This window comes from Pantherophis guttatus, chromosome 1 (assembly GCF_059756535.1).
Source record: "Pantherophis guttatus breed Tessera chromosome 1, ASM5975653v1, whole genome shotgun sequence".
In the NCBI taxonomy this organism is placed as follows: domain Eukaryota; kingdom Metazoa; phylum Chordata; class Lepidosauria; order Squamata; family Colubridae; genus Pantherophis; species Pantherophis guttatus.
The window spans coordinates 157,491,632-157,508,455 of NC_142063.1; the positions used below are offsets into that span (position 1 = coordinate 157,491,632).

General features: G+C 42.0%; 1 protein-coding gene across 1 annotated transcript in view; it reads right to left on the reverse strand.

The window, feature by feature from the left end:
- The window catches only part of SESTD1 (SEC14 and spectrin domain containing 1), a 101,919-nt gene that overhangs the window by 84,237 nt on the left and 858 nt on the right, over positions 1–16,824 (reverse strand). The gene's annotated exons all lie outside the window — the stretch shown is intronic.

Genomic DNA, 16,824 nt, shown 5'->3' on the forward strand with positions numbered 1-16,824 from the left:
TGAACAAAATTACTCAGGAGATTTAAACACTGTATGATTGATAAATAAGATAGGCAGAACATAAGCCATAGTTTTCAAACACTGACACCTGCGTTCAGGTATTAAAGTTAATTCTATCTCATGCTGTTATAGTTTGGAATGCTACAGGTTTACTGCATTTTGCATCTCTATTAAACTCCCATATGTCAACATGGCCACTTTTCGAAAGGCAAGAAACTATTTATTTATTGAACTTGCTCAGTATCAATTCAACTAGGTTCTCAAAAAGACTCAGAATCACTGCAAATAAATTTGTAACTGTTAATCTATAAATTCTTAGATAAAAAGTACACTCTGTTTGTCATCTCAGCTGTTCTCTCCCCGTTTCTCTCTCACAGAGACACCCCCCACATATACAAATTATCTATATGACAGGTCTTGTCCTGATAAAGTAAGTTTGGCCTTGTGTGCCAAAATAATGAGCCTGTCTAAACAATGAGTTATACAAAATGTGGGTTTCTCCCCCCCCTCCTCTTGCTTTTTATGGCAAGAAAGAGTAATGATTTCAGTTGTGGCTGAGGACAAGATAAGCAGCCATTTTAATATAGTCTTTTGTTCTTCCTTTTTTTTTTTTTTTTGAGACCAAAATATCTCCCCCACACAAACATCTCAAGTACCATCTGTGAAGTAATTCAATTTACAGTTCTCCAAAATGGAACTGTGCTTTAGAAAATTTGCGGGATAATCACAGTGCATGCAGGGCAGTCATCGGTTTCAGCAGAAAAAACAGGGGTGTCCTGGAAATCAGCTCTTCATTTCATTGTGTTTTTTCCGTGATGAAACAGAATGAAGCCAGGCTCATGAATTCAGTTATAAGGGGCTTTGACTGATTTGCGCGTGTGCTGTACAAATCCACTCACAGGGATTTGGAAATGCCGGTTTATTATTTGGCATATTAAGTAAAGCCAGCCAATAGTACCACAGGTGCTTTTTCAGGAGACAACTGGACTTTCTTTGTTTTTCCTTGAAGATGTTTCGCTTCTCATCCAAGAAGCTTCCTCAGTGAAGAAGCTTTTTGGATGAGAAGAGAAACATTTTCAAGGAAAAACAAAACAAGTCCAGTTGCCTCTTGAAAAAGCACCTTTGAGACAACTATGAGCTGGATGACTGAGAATCTCCATAGACATCAGTCAATTGTACTTTCAATGAATTGTGATCAAACAAATCCTAATTTAATGTACATCAGGAAAGCTATTAAGGATTCTGCAGCATCTGTAGTGGGAGCAAATGCAAAAGCAGCATCAAGCCATGGAAACACAGGACCTTTCCTTTTTGTGCATCAGGATGTCCCAGGCATACCTCAAAGGGTGATGATTTTATATTTTGGTGAATGAAGTAGGAACTTGCAGAACCCTCCTACATCATCTCTTTCTAAAAAAACATTTGGGGTGGTATTTATTCATTTAAATGATTTATAAGATGGTCCATTTTGTGAAATACAATGCAGGTTGGCTAAAAACAGTAATAGCTGAGCCTGCTTCCTTCTGGATTCTCCTATTCCTGTATTAGGACTTCCACTCCTAGAATTTCAAGTCAGCAACATCAACAGGTTGGAGAATACTGAAATCATTCTTTTGTCTGCAAAGATTAAGGTATTGCCTGAATTTAAGACATTTGCCCAGGGATCACAATCCCTAAAAAAGGACATTCAGGCTCTTTGTGTTTTAGTCCTCTCACTAGCAAACACAACCATCCAGCTGTCCTGCCATTGCCCCCAACATCTTGGTGACCAAGACCAAGCGCTGCGATCTGGATCTTCAAGGAAAGTTTCCTTCCTCGTATTTCCCCATGCAAAGACCTACAGTACCATCTTCTCCAAAGGTCCCTCTGAAAGGTTAAGGGATCCTCTGAAATGATCTTAGTAAATCCTGATTCATTTTAATGGTGTTCTGTTGAAGAAGCTGCAAGTAACTGGATTTATGCATTGCACAATGCCCCAGGCTAATTACATTATGATTTGGGTCAACCTAAGAACCAGGCCCGTGTATGTCTATCTTAGAAGGAAACAAAACCGAGTAAATAACTGAATAGCCTTTTTGCTGTGCATTTGTGTAAAAATGGAATGATAAATGAGTCAGGGACAAGGCTGTTGTGGAAAAACTAACTTTCAAAGTTTCTAAATAAGGCCAGCTGTTTCAAGCTTCCCCTGCTATTACTTTGTAAACATCTGGAGATGAACTCCTCCATTTAGGAAACCATACAGGAAGAGAAACAGCTGAAGGATTTGGCACAAACACGCGTGAGGACAATGTTTTCCCTATTCTGCTTTTCCTTGGCATGCTGCTATCTGTTTGGCCAAGTAGTTCCAGATTGGCATCATTGAACCAAATCTTTGAACCAAATCACTGTCATCAAAGTATACATTGCTGGGCCCATTTATTTCTAAAGAGATAGTGCTCTCTTTAAGGAGGCATCTCGGGAGGCAAAGTCTGGATTTCTATATCACACAGATGCAGCTCAGTTCCAGTGGGTATAGCAGGCTGTTTGGAACCTGTCCCTGGTAAGATGTGGTTGATAGGTTAACACAGCATGTAAAAGCATCTACTGAATAATTGTAGCTTCCTTCATAATCGATGGATAAATAGACAATGACCGGCCATGATGTGCAAACCTAGAATACTACATTATATTCCTGCAGCCGTCAGTCCAAAGAAAGTGATTACATCATTGGCTTCTGAAAGAATTTTTCCTCAGATTTAAACTTGAAGAAAGAAGCAGTGAGGGGAAAAATAGAAAGGTTTTCAATGGAAGTTGGCAGCATCTTGACTCCAGCAAAATACGGTGTGAGGCGGGGTGGCTTCACCGTACAAGAAGTCTCCTGGCAGCACCCAAGGGCTGTATTTTGCTGTTGGCAATCTGTTTGGCCATTTCCATTGCTGGGGCTCCATCTCAGTGGTGAAATGTAAAATTTGTTACTACCATTTCTGTAGGCGTGGCTTGGTGGGGGGGTAATGTGACTGGGTGGGCGTGGCCAACTTTTTTTTTTTTTACTTTTAAAAAAGTTGCCTGATCATCAGAGGCTTTTAAAAGCATTTTTTAAAACAACCTCTTCAGCTGAAGAGGTTGTAGAAAAAATGATTTTAAAAATAATTTTAAAAAGCCTCTGATGATTGCGTGGCTCAGCTGGGCATGGGGGGGGGGCAGGGATTTTTGCTACTGGTTCTCCGAACCACCCACTGACATCGCTACCGGATCGGGTGATCCAGTCCGAACCGGGAGCATTTCACCCCTGCTCCATCTTAAAGATTTAAGATGCTGGGGCTGATTCTTAAAGGGTTAGGATGGAAGAGTAAATCCCAACTCATACACATTTGGTCTAACAAGCTACCTCTGCTGAATTTGCTTTTTCCATGCAACTATTCAAAATGCAGAAACCCTGTCCTATTTTGTGCTTGACCACTTTGTACCTGATCTGGCCCACCCACATGAAGAGAAAATTGCAGGAATTACTGGAAACAGCACATTGAAGATTGCAAAGAAATGTCCCTGTTTTGCACACCATTTATTAGTCCAAGAATAAATGGTTCCTTTGCAGTCCGGCCCTGCCTGCAGCTGACTTATTGTTCTGCCAAACAACTTTGCTGTTTGCTACAGCCAGATGCTATACATTGCCAACAATTAGAGTTATGAAACTGCTGAGTCACTGATTAATTCCCCCCCCCCATCTGATAGAATTGTTTTTGCATTCCATAGCAATGTAAGAATTTCACCAACTATGTGTACAAAATGCAAAACCTATTGATAATTAAATCAAGATTCAAATTCTGGCATTTCTTTCTCACACCCATGTCCAGAGGTGGTATTCAGCAGGTTCTGACCAGTTCTGGAGAACTGGTAGCGGAAAGTTTTAGTAGTTTGAGAACTGGTAAATACCACCTCTGACTGGCCCCTCCCCCATCTATTCTCTGCCTCCCAAGTCCCAGTTGATGGGGAGGAAATGGGGATTTTGCAGTATCCTTCCCCTAGAGTGGGGTGGGAATGGAGATTTTACAGTATCCTTCCCCTGCCACGCCCACAGAACCGGTAATAAAAAAATTTGAATCCCACCACTGCCCATGTCATATCATAAACTAAAATTTTAGTGGAAGGGATGATTTTTCCCTGTCGCTTGTTCTTTTAAGAAATGTCTCTATTTGCATGAGGATCTGAGAACCTCCTTCAAACCGTCCCTTTTCTAACTTCTGGATACCATGAGCAAGAACAGCGTCTCTTTCTCCTGCCCACATGATGGAACTGGCTAGAAATCCCTCTTTTGGGGGCAGGAGGGACTGTTCCCCCATGTCTCATTTCAATAATTCAAAAATCTTCGATCAATTTCTTTGCTTGTGACCATCTGAAAGCTGGCTTTCACATAGGGCAGGGAATAAAGAGCCTTAAAAAGAAAAGAAAAAATAAATATTTCAGGGCTTTACACAGTTTGAATTTGTTTAAGAAAATGTGCTCCAGACCTCCTATGAATGTGATTGACACTTAAAGCAGCTACAGCATAGACGCTTGGGGAAAACAATAATCACTTTAATGAGCAGCAGAGAGGTGTTGCGCTCACACAGGATCTGAAGCACTCTTCTTCTAATCAATGTTGAACTGTGCACAGTACGATTATAGTTACAATACATACATACATACATACATACATACAGACAGACAGACAGACAGACAGACAGACACAACAGGAGTGGGTTCTACTTACCTTTACAACTGGTTCACAACAGGAGCGTGCATGCTTCTGCGCATGCGCAGAAGCCCCTTGATGGCGTCGGGACGAGTGGGCGGAGCCTCCCGCCAGTTTTACTACCGGTTCTATAGAACCGGACAGAACCAGGAGCAACCCACCACTGATACACACATACATAAATAGCAGGCTTCACTCCAGTTCCAGGTAGGCTCCAGCAAAATAAGTGTGTTAATCTATTGCAGCCCACACACTCAAATGTCTTGGGACACTTGACAGACAAATACATTCATCCTAGCATTAGCTTTCCTGAAGTGCATTAAAAGCCATTTCAGCACAGGAAGCAGAGTTGTCCTCCCCAGAATTAAAACCAAGCCTGAATTTGGGTCGCAAGACTGGTGAGTGGGCCTAGGATACATGATAGAAGTGTTCCGGTATTTGAAGGGCTGCCACAACGCAGAGGGGGTCAACTTATTTTCCAAAGTAAGACAAGAAACAATGGATGGAAACTAATCAAGGAGAGAAGCAACCTGGAATTAAGAAGAAACTTCTTAATAGGGAGAACAATTAACCAGTGGAACAGTTTGCCTTCAGAAGTTGTGGTTTCTCCATCACTGGAGATTTTTAAGAAGCGATTGAATATACTCTTGTCTGAAATGGTATAGGGCCGTGATGGCGAACATATGACACATGTGCCACAGGTGGCACACAGAGCCATATCTGTGGGCACGCAAGCATTGCCCTAGCTTAGCTCCAGTGCGCATGCATGCGCCAAGCAGCTGATTTTCGGGCCTTCCAGGCTCACCGGAAATCGGGAAATGGGCTGTTTCCAGCCTCTGGAGGGCCTCTGGTGTTTGTGTGTGTGAGGAAGGCCATTTTAACCCTCCCCAGGCTCCAAGAAAGCCTCTGGAGTCTGGGGAGGGCGAAAAACGGGCCTACTGGGCCCACTGTGCCATTCCATGCCAAAAGCGGAGGGAGCGCGGGGGGTTGTGCGTGAATGTGCAGGGTGCATTGAATTATGGGTGTGGGCATGTGTGCGCGTGACACCCCTCCCCCGCACTCCCCTTGCTTTTGGCACACGACAGCAAAAAGGTTAGCCATCCCTGGTATAGGGTCTCCTGTTTGATCATGGGCTAGAAGACCCTCAAGGTCCCACCCAGTTCTATTCTGATTGATTGATATAGTATAGACATGATATGGTATTTTGGGAGAGATGGTATTCCATAAATTAAAAACAAAAGCAGTTCAAGAATCAGGGGCTTGAGATGAGTGGCCATTTAGGTCAAGTCAAACAAATAAACCAGCAGACACAAGCGGAGCAAACCAGACTCCATCTGTAACAATGGGCTGACAATTAACAATATTTCTACTGGCCTGACATAATTTGTCATAAAAGATTGCTTCTTATTCCGGGAAATGACAACTCCAAAGAAGATAATGACTATCTTTTATATTTAACATGCCAATCACGGCAGACATCCCTTCTTTCAGAAAAATCATTTGAGAGCATCCGCTCCAAGCTACTGATCTTGAAACAGACAGCTTCGCACTTCAGTGTCTGCTACATCCGTGTTGGCTGCTATCCATAATAAGATTGCTACTGTTATTGAAAAGACTAAAAAGTAAGTCGGAGTCTTCTTCAGGAGAGAGTGGGGCTGGTTCTGATCATAAGAGAAAGGGAGGTGGAGGTGAGATGGGAAGTTCACGGTACACCAAAGCTGAGAGATCTTGTGTTCTCAGCAGATTGTCCAATGCTTTGATGTTTTCTTGCATACTTTTTTTCTTTGATGAAAGAGAATTGCTTGAGAAATCCTTTCAAGGGAGAAAAACATTAAGGGAGAAATTCTGTTGGTTGGAAGGTGATGTTCTCGCACTTTCAAGGTGGCCAAGTTTTGTGGGTGTGTATGTGTGTGTGTGTGTGAATATCTTGCCTTGTATTCTACATGCACCTCTCCAGCACTCTGTACTCTCCCTGGCTTGCTACTCTACTGTTAAATCCCAAGGGAGGGCATGAAGAGAGAACTCTTTCCCTTGGGTGGGGCCTCCAAGGAATTGGAAGATGTCAGCTGGGACACACAAACTTCATCCTTGAACCCTCTCTGCTGTTTCTAACAAGAAAGTAAGCTCCCACGCATCAGCCAGAGATGTGCTTGCCCCCACAGTATAAGATACAAAAGGCAGGAAGTATAAGATTGGAAAAACAGGCGCCTCTTGTGGAGAGGGAGCAAAGTTTGATTTTAGCATGGGAGGGTGGAGGTGCCTTTGAGTCAGTGTTGACTCCCGACAGCTGCCTGGAAATGTTCCTAGAGTTTTCTAAGGCAACATTTTTCAGAAGTGGTTTGCCATTGCCTGCTTCCCAGAGCAAGAGAGAGGGGGACTGGCCCAAGGTTACCCATCTGGATTTGTGCCCAAGTCAGGACTAGAACTGATGGACTCAGTTGCTAGCTTGATGCCTTAATAGCAAATCCAATTTTACCAAATTCAGAACAAACAGATGTGCAATGGAGTTTAAGATCACGAGAGGTCTTGATAGTGCTAATGTCACCCTATTTCTTTGCTAACCCAGAGGCTGTGGTTCTGGCCTTCTCTACCATGATATCCTGCTGATCAGGATCTTCTGATGCGTCCAAAGAGATAACACAAAGGCCATTAGAGAGGACTTCTTGGAAGGCTGCATAGCATGTGTTCAGATTTATGACCTGCATGTTAAAGAGCTCATTATCAATGCCCTGCGCATCCATTTTCCCAGAAAGTGCTAATGTTAAACTTTAAAGAACAGATCTTATATTCTTGAAAGATTAATTTGTTAAATCAAATTTTGACCTTTTCCAGCTTATGCAGGCAAAGTATTACATTGTGAGCACTCAAAGACAAAATTCACCACGAACTGATATTGTTGCAAGGTTCATCTCCTCTAATTCAAACGAAACCCTTATTTTTAAAAGTATAATTTCCTCTGTCCGGGAAGAAGCAAATAACAGCAAATTAAATATGAACTAAGCATAAAAACGGAGCTCTTTAAGATAGTATTTACTATAGAAAAGACTGGTTGGAACATAATTCCAATGTTAGCATTATTTTGCCTATGCCAAATTAAATATACTAACTGAGCAGCGGTGCAGGATTATATTCCAGCATTGAATCTGACAATCCACAACACAGTCGGATACTCCTTGTGGGTTGAATGAATGCATTTATTTATTTAGAAAATGTATATGGCTCCCTCACTTTACACAAATCTGGGTAGCTAATAAACCTCCAATATAATAAAGCCTCTATCAACATGCAGCAAGGAAACAATTAAAGTAACCATGACAAATGCAGGCAGTCCCCAAGTTAAGAATGTGCAACTTAACGGCAACCCCTGGATATGAACCAGGCTGCCTATTACTAAAAATGGTGGAAGGCATTCTTCTTCCTTGAGCTGATGAAGTGCTGAAGCAGCACAATGTTTCAAGAACCACTAAATGTTTGTAATATACAGCCTGCTTTCTGCAGTTTTCAGCAGTTCCCGAAAGCATTGCGCAGCTTCAGTACTTTTATCGGCTTGAGAAAGGTTCACACCATCCACCATTTTAGTAACAGGCAATCCGGAACTAAAGCAAGTTCCAACTGACATACAAATTTTGGTTAAATAGAGAGTTAGAGAACAGAACTCATTCTTAACTTGGGGACTAACCAAGGTACTGTTGTGACCCAGGCCCAAGTAGGTATTATCCGACGCAATCAGTTCAAAACAAACAGACTTTATTAGAACAGTTGAGAATTAACTCATTCTCAGCGTAGTCCAAACTAATTCAAAACAAATTCTTCATAACACAATTCTTCAGCCTTATCACCAACCTTGGTTTAATTAGGCAACCTGCCAAAGGCTTTTCTTGGCAAAAGTTCAGAAGCAGAAGACGCCGACAAGAAATAAATGCAGCAAGACAAGAAACAAATCTATCAATGTTGTTTTCCGACAAAAAGCCCAAGAGCCGTTGCTGGTCTTTTAAGCCTTATGGGAGGGGCCAATCATCTCTTGGCCTTACTCCCGAGTCATCCTTTTTGCTTTAGCTGCTCTTGCCTTCTGGCAGCTCTTCTCATATGTGCACTAGGAACAGGGTCCTCCTGTTCCTCTGCCTCTCTACTGTCAGCCTCTGGAGGCTCCAGAGTCTGCACATCACTCCCAGATGGCCCTGGCCCCATCTCTGCCTCCAACGCAGAGCCCTCATCCAGGCCTTCACCAGCCTCCAGGACTGGCCCATGTTCTTCCCCAGCCTCCTCATGTCCGACTCCGCTGCCAGGTCCACAGGCTGCTGGCGGACCACAACAAGTACTGTATATCAACTCACAGCAAAGACACGCATGTATTGGCCTCATTTAGTGTCTTGGTCCAACACCTGGTGGGAAACCAGGACTCCACAGCCTTCTGGAAGGCTAGGAGTGTCAGGACCATTAGCGGGCAACATGCAGGGGTGGGATTCACATAATTTACCTACCGGTTCGCTCAGCACCGAAAATGTGAGTGTGAGCACATGTGCGGAAGGCCATACACATGCGCTTTTCTCACACATGTTGCTTCCATGCATGCACGCAGATAGAAAACGTGGCTAAATAGGACGGCATAGCACCGGGGTGGGGTGGGGTGGGCAGGTCCACCCACAGATCGCTACTACTGGTTCGCCCGAAGCGATCCAAACCAGCTGAATACCACCTCTGGCAACATGGTTGCTATCTGCATTCAGGGGTATGGTTGATCAAAACTCAGTCTCAAAGCCGGAGGGAAACAGGACAATCCACAGGATTTTGTTTCCAGAGGCAGAGGCCAAGGCGATAGCTCTTTTCTTTCCTCATATGAAGGATGAACAGATCAATAGCTCAATTTTCAAGACTTGCAATGAAGAACTCACTTTCCGCATATATGAGGAGCCTAGGGCATGTTATATCACTCTAACTCTTGTCTTCTCCGTAGCTTCCAGCCTCTGCCATTTTAGGCAGTGCCAAAACCTGCCCAGTTGAAGAGCTAATGCTATTTAAAAATCTCCCAAGTCATCTTTTTCTAGCAGGATTCCTGATTTTAAACAACTTCCACTGCAAGGAAAATGTTAACAGATGTGGTAGATTTCCCATGCTAGGGATAAAGAGGTCTTCACATGTCTATCTACCGTGCAGCTCTCAAGGGCACAGGAGAATTTTCACAGGGAGAAATGGTGAATCTAACAAACATATCAATAGGGTGTCATGTTTTAATTGAGAGATACACCATGAAAAGACAGGAGGGGGTGGTTGTGTGCAACGATGCAATGAAAACAGTTCCAAAGTCTAAGCCGGATAATGTTGTCAGAGCAAACAATGGCATGAGAACACCCGGTGGTTTCACTCTGAAATTATTTTCAACATACATGTACCTTTATTTAAAAATAAAGCGAGGGCAACAATAACATCGAACTTATACGCATAATTTCAGTAGGCCTGCTACAGTTACTTAGCAACTGGGTATGTTTTTAGAGAAAAACAAAGAAACAGCTACCATATTGGGCTGAATATTAGATCAAAAATATCAACCTTTCAGAAAAAAAACAACCAACTGATTTTCCTCTCCTGATAGGTGTGAACTAAAGTAGATGTCAGCGTTTCAGAAAAACCCCAACTCCCAGTAAAGACGTGGAAGCAGGCATTTTCCAAAGTTCTTTTTACTAGAATAGCTAAACTGGCACATCTGGGAAATCCCGAATCTGAAAAGCCCGGGCTTTCCTTCAGTAATTCAAAGCTCCCAAAACCACCCCCTTTCTCCCCAGCCAATCACATGCTCCAATCAACATCCGTTCCACCTCAACCTAGCCCCTGATCACTCCTCCTCCAGATGCTGGATCACCCTGACTTTGACCGATAGGAAGAATGCTATTATGTCTACCAATTCCCCTCTCCTAAATCCCCCCCTCCTACTTTCCCACACATGAGGAGGTGGCAGCATTGAAGCTTCCGGTCTAATATGGCTTCCAAGGCTGACAGTAGTATTGGTAAGTAATTGTGAATAACTTTTAGTGGTGGCAATAAGTAATCAAAGGAGTAGGACAGTATGAACAAAGCTTGCTCACTTGATGGGAGTCCAGTCTATCTAGATAATACAAGACCAAAAGAAACATAATTTATTTTTTGCTTCTTTCAGATGCTTCCATTTGCAGTCCTTGCAGAAGAGGGGCATGGATCTCTTCATAAGCCCTCGTAGAAAAAAAGCAAAGGAATCATAGACATCCAAGGAAAAACCCTAAAGGCTATATAAATTAAAAGATAAAATCCAGAGAAACCCACAAACTTGGGAAAGAGCCTTAAAAAAAGATATGTGTTGAGGAATCCTATTTTTGGTTCCTCAAATAAACTTGGCAGCTGACTTGACCCTGTGTCCTCTGTTGTTACAATTCCTTAGGAATGACTGAGGACTCATATTTATTTTCAAAATCAAATGCAAACACACTACATCCTAAAATGGTAAATTCTAGGAATGTCTGGCCTACATATGAGATCCCTTATTAAAGCTATGATTTCCATGAACAGGAATAACAATAAGACAATCATAAAAGCAACAAGAGGGCAACTTTGAACCAATATTTTGTTCAATAGTTCAAACCAATCATTTCTCGGTTCTATCATCTTCCAGGGCATGAAAAGGACACTTAACTGTTTAACTAGAACCATCATTAAAAAGGCAAAACAAAGAATGCTCTCCCTGGGTCAACTCAGAAACCCAGACTGCCCAAATTGCTGCTGATAAAGTTCTACAGTACAGAGGAATTATTGATTCTGTAATTTGTACTTTTATAATGGTCTGATTTGGTACAAGAAATAAACAGGACATGTTCAGATTTCAACAGATAGTTACGACTGCAGAAAAAAACCCTCCAACCAGCCTGCCTTCCATTGAGGACCTGTATACTGGTCGAGCCAGAAAGAGGGCTGAGAAAATACCGGTATCTACAGTCTCCTCACATCCTGGACATAAAACTGTTTCAATTCCTCCCCTCAGGACACCACCATAGGACATTGCATGTCAAAACAACTAGACATAGGGACAGTTTTTTCCCTCGTGTCATCACTCTGCTAAATACCTAATTCCCACAGTACCATCTTATGCTTAAATATATTTACCCATATAGTAGGGGGTTATTACTATTATCCTTTTCATCTTTCCTATTACCTGCTCCTATTGGTATCTTAAGACTATCACTTTGTTGATTGTATCTTATACTTTATGATTGCAACTTATGATTTATGATTTATCACTTTGTTGTCCGTATGTACACTGAGAGCTTATGTACCAGAGACAAATTCCTTCTGTGTCCAATCACACTTGGCCAATAAATAATTCTGTTCTGTTCTGTTCTGTTCTGTTCCGTTCCATTCCATTGCACCAGCTCCTTGTGTGATCATTGCAGAATTCTCTAACGAACAAACGGTCAACTCTGCGTAGGAAGGAAAAAGACTGGATTCCTCTCTACCACATCCAGGAGAACATGGGTAGTCTCCCAAGTAACACTGTGAGACATATACTTGGAGCCAATATGGTGTTATGTATTTCATTCATGCCACTGCCCAGAGTCACTCTGTGGGGGAGATAGGTGGTTTCAAAATGTGATTGATTGATAAATAAATATAAAAGTCTTGCCCTGGGGATCACAAATATGTCCCCCATTTGCAAATGCCACACGGAATCTAGCAAAAAATGGTGCACATTGTAGGTCTTAGAGCCAGCTGAGCACCTCCCTTAAGCTGAGTCTTACCATTATAAGCTAGCTTTGTCTTGTTTGCGTTGACTGCTGGTCCACTCTATTTGATACTGAGGGAGAAGGAACAGAAGACAGCAACAGATGGTCCTAGTATTTATTACCAATGACCTCATCATCTACCACAACGGCTGAGCTCCTTGGCGCTGTGCCACACTGTGCTTTGGTCTCCTCTCTCCTCTGGCCCCAACACTGGAAATGCAGCTGTTTGCATTTCCTGCCCTCCTTGTCCCTTCTCTGTCCTTGACTGATTGCGAATGGCCAGAGACTGCAGTTCCTTGTCTCTTTAGGATTTAAAGATACTCCTGCTCTCATGAAGCCACGGTTCATATGGAAAGCTTCAAAGTTCAAAGCGGAGCAACAAAGCTGAGGTCAAACAAGAAACTAGAAGGGAAGTTCTTCATTTCTAATTGTCAAGTTAATTCCACATTTTCTCATGAGTACGAGAAATCCTTGAAAGCAAAGTAGTGTAAACTCTGTAAAATGTATAAAAGTACCCTATCAGAGAACAATACAAGTAAGCAACAAAACGTAAAACTAGGAGGAGAAAAGTGTGAGTGGCAAATTATTATTGTTACGTAAAGCAGAAACAGAAGGGAGAGAGAAATTTCTTTGTATGAAATGCACATACACAAACACACACAGACACACACCTTCCTTTAACTCAATAAAATGCTGATAGCTTGGCAGTCATGTTAGCTTTTCTGGTGCTTTAACCCATTATCATAATATCGCTATGTTAATTTTCCAAAGTTAATCATCCCTATATTCCATCTCTGGGCAAGCTTCTGTTTGCTAGGTCTGCTTTCTTCTCCTTTGGTGTTTTTATATTTGGAAGGCTGAAATTCCTTATTTGTTCATGTTTGATATGGTTATATCCCCTAAATCTGATCTTTCCTGAGAGACTACGGGACATCGTATAAATGAAGAGTAGCAGAAATAACATGATGTTCCCTTGGAATCTCAGGAAGTTAAAAAAAAAAATGTAATGGTAATTTCTAGACTCAGGCCTGCAGGTACACACAAACACACATCCAGGAGCATGCAATACACGTATAAACAGGCGGGGCTACAATTACACAATTGTGACTGACATCCTGATGTTTTTATATATATATTTATTTGTTTATTTATTTATTTATTTATTTATTTAATTTGATTTATATGCCGCCCTTCTCCGGAGACTCAGGGCGGCTTACAATGTGCTCAGCAATAGCCTTCATCCTTTTTGTATATTTATACAAAGTCAGCTTATTGCCCCCACAACTGGGTCCTCAATTTACCTACCTTAGAAAGGATGGAAGGCTGAGTCGACCTTGAGCCTTGGCGAGATTCAAACCTGCAGTAATTGGTCTTAATAACCAGCTTAATAACAGGGTGCCTTAGACCACTGTACTACCAAGGCTCTATATATGGTGGAAGAAGCGAGAAGAAGTGAGCAATAGGAGATAAAGATGTGAATCCTCTAAGTGAAAACCGAACGGATTATATAAATCATCTGAATTGAAGCATGAGGAGACTAATCCTTGAGAATTACTGTGGTGCACTCAGCAATTAATCTGTGGATTTAGCTCTGGCATTCAGGCTTACTACCATGGCCAAATTTAATTAGTATGTGTGCATTTGCATGTGTGTAGTTTGCAACAATGTTCATGGGAAGCAGATGAACAGGCTAATTCAGGTCCAGGTGTTCCAGGAGGCCTCATGATTGCATAATAATAATAATTATATTTTTTTCAGCCTTTGTCTTGTGTAACTATGTGATTTCAGTCTTTTTGTATTACTTCCATTTTGTGACATTAAGGTTGAGTATCCAACTATGGGATGTACAAATCTTAAACAATTTGGGGGATAAATCTGTTCTGCCCCAGCTACGGACCCCAAAGAACGCAGCACACACAAAGTCTGTACAAACCTTAATTTACTAATTAAAGACTACTAATGAGCTTTCTTAGTAGTTGTTCGAACACACATAAATCAGTCTTTTCTGAACAAGGGCTGTTAATTTAACTTCATTAACAGCCGACAAGAATTCAAAGAATAATAACTCAGTTCTGTGGCACAGTATTTCAGATAACCATAATCTTACTGTGGTTGGCAGAATGCCCAGAAGCAATTTGCAGGAAAACTGATAAGAGAAAAACAAGAACCGAAATCAAACGTTTCTGTAATCAAGACTCGAAGGAATGTGAACAAAGTTGTTTCCTGCAAATTACATCAGTCGTCGTCCTTCCTTAAATAGGCTAGGGAAGTGGCCAATTAGCCCCAAGCCTTACTCTCGAGGATACCTCCTCCTGAGGAGCCACTCCTGCCTTTTCGCAGCTCTGCGCACTCCTGCATCGAGAAGAGGTTCCTCCTCTTCTTCCTCTTCACTTATGGGAGCTTCTGGAGGTTCTGAAGGCTCTGGCTGAATCCCTGCCTCTGGCACCACATCTTCTCCAGCCTCTTCATTGTCCGACTCGAGTGCCAACTGCACAGGCTGCTGGCGCAGCACCACACCAGCCTCCTCGCTGTCGGAATCAGCTACTAACTGCACAGGTCGCGGATGGGCCACAACAAAATCTGATCATGGTACCTGACAAACATGGGCGACATGGCTCTTGACAATCCATGAACCATTCATCTTTTAATTTAAAAGGCCCCAAGCAAATTATTCTAAAAACAATTCAGTAGTAGTGAATGCAAACTCATCTCTCTAAGTTCCTGTTACAACAGTGTGGTATTATGGAAACAGTAATCTTCAGTCAGCCTGTGCCTTAAACTAAGAACTGCACAATTAAATGACCAGATTAATTCCACATTCAGCGTATTACTTACTAATGAGCTCTAAGATAACTATGAGTTCCTAGTGTTTAAAGCCATGGTCATTCTTTTCAATTAACTGTGTCATTTAGACTGCAGACTTTGCTATTTATTGGTACCTACTTAAATGTAGTCCCTTTGTAATGAGGCGTTTATTTCGAGGCCCAAATCAAATAGTGACGATGCCACAGTGCATAACTACTGACCAGGAGGGGGAAGGAAGTAAGAACTGGATAATATTTAAAGATTTATTCTTTGCTCTCTGTCTGTTGCTCTGCCTGTTCTTTATTTATCAGACTGCTAATCTGGTCGCGGCCTTCTGCCTTCTTTCTATCACACATGGACCGAGCATGTGGCTTTTGACATTTCTTCTGTTAAGATATACTTAACTAGGTGTTAGGCTTTGTATGTCCTTCTAATATAATCTCCTGACCTGTAAATTAATCTCCTATGTATTGTAGCTATGAAACCGGCTTCACTAATCATTATTCATTTGAGATTCCTGTTCTTAGAAAAACACTCTCTTGTACACACACACGTGTGTGCCACTTCAACACCAATCTATAACAGGCCTTGGTGGTTCAATTATGGAAGCGGTACAGGTTTCCTAGAGAGATGCAGAATTGTTGTGTTTAAACTGGCTGAGTGAGAACTAATATCATTTACATTGGTTAAGGAGAAGAGAGAGCAGCCACTTTCAACCTCATTGCTGTAAGAAGATGCTTTAATAATTCAAAACTCTTAATTGTAACATGGTGACACTACGATATGAAATGACTTCTGCTATAAATGCCAGGGGGGCTTTCCATTAATAATTTTTAGGATATGTATGTGGAGAACACATAATTTCATCCTTGATATGATTCACAGCAAAATACAATGAGCAGTTGTCAAGTCATAATTTCCAAATAAAAAGAATTCCCCCATTTTTTGGGGGAAAAAAAAAAGACTAGGCACTTCTCAGTTGTATTTTGGCTGACCTGGAGATATAGAAGCAACTAGAAATTCCCAGAACAAACTGCCCTCTGGGCTGATCACCCTGGCCTCCCCTTTGTCCTTCCTTGTCAGAGAGAAGGGGGGCATGGGATTGATTGGGAATCTGGGCAGCAAGCTGGAAGGAAGTAACCAGAGATATCTTGCAGCTTCAGTGAGGAACCTGGCGGGATGTTGATGTATATCTAAGCCAAAAGAAAACCCTCTTCTCCCAGTGTCCACACATTCTCCAACTGCAGGAGAATGGCAGGATAGCAACAGCAATAGGATTTAGACATATATATCGCTTCACAATGCTTTACAGCCCTTTCTAAGCATTTTACACAGCCACCATATTGCCCCCAACAATCTGGGTCCTCATTTTACCGACCTCGGAAGGATGGCAGGCTGAGTCAACCTTGAGCTGGTGAGACTCGAACTGCCAAACTGCTGGGACCTGGCAGTCAGACTGCAATAATGCATTCTAACCACTGCGCCACCATGTCTCTTGAGGAGGATTAGAGTAGATTATCACTCAACTTTTTTCCTTAGTTCCAGCATTGTAAATTAGTTCTG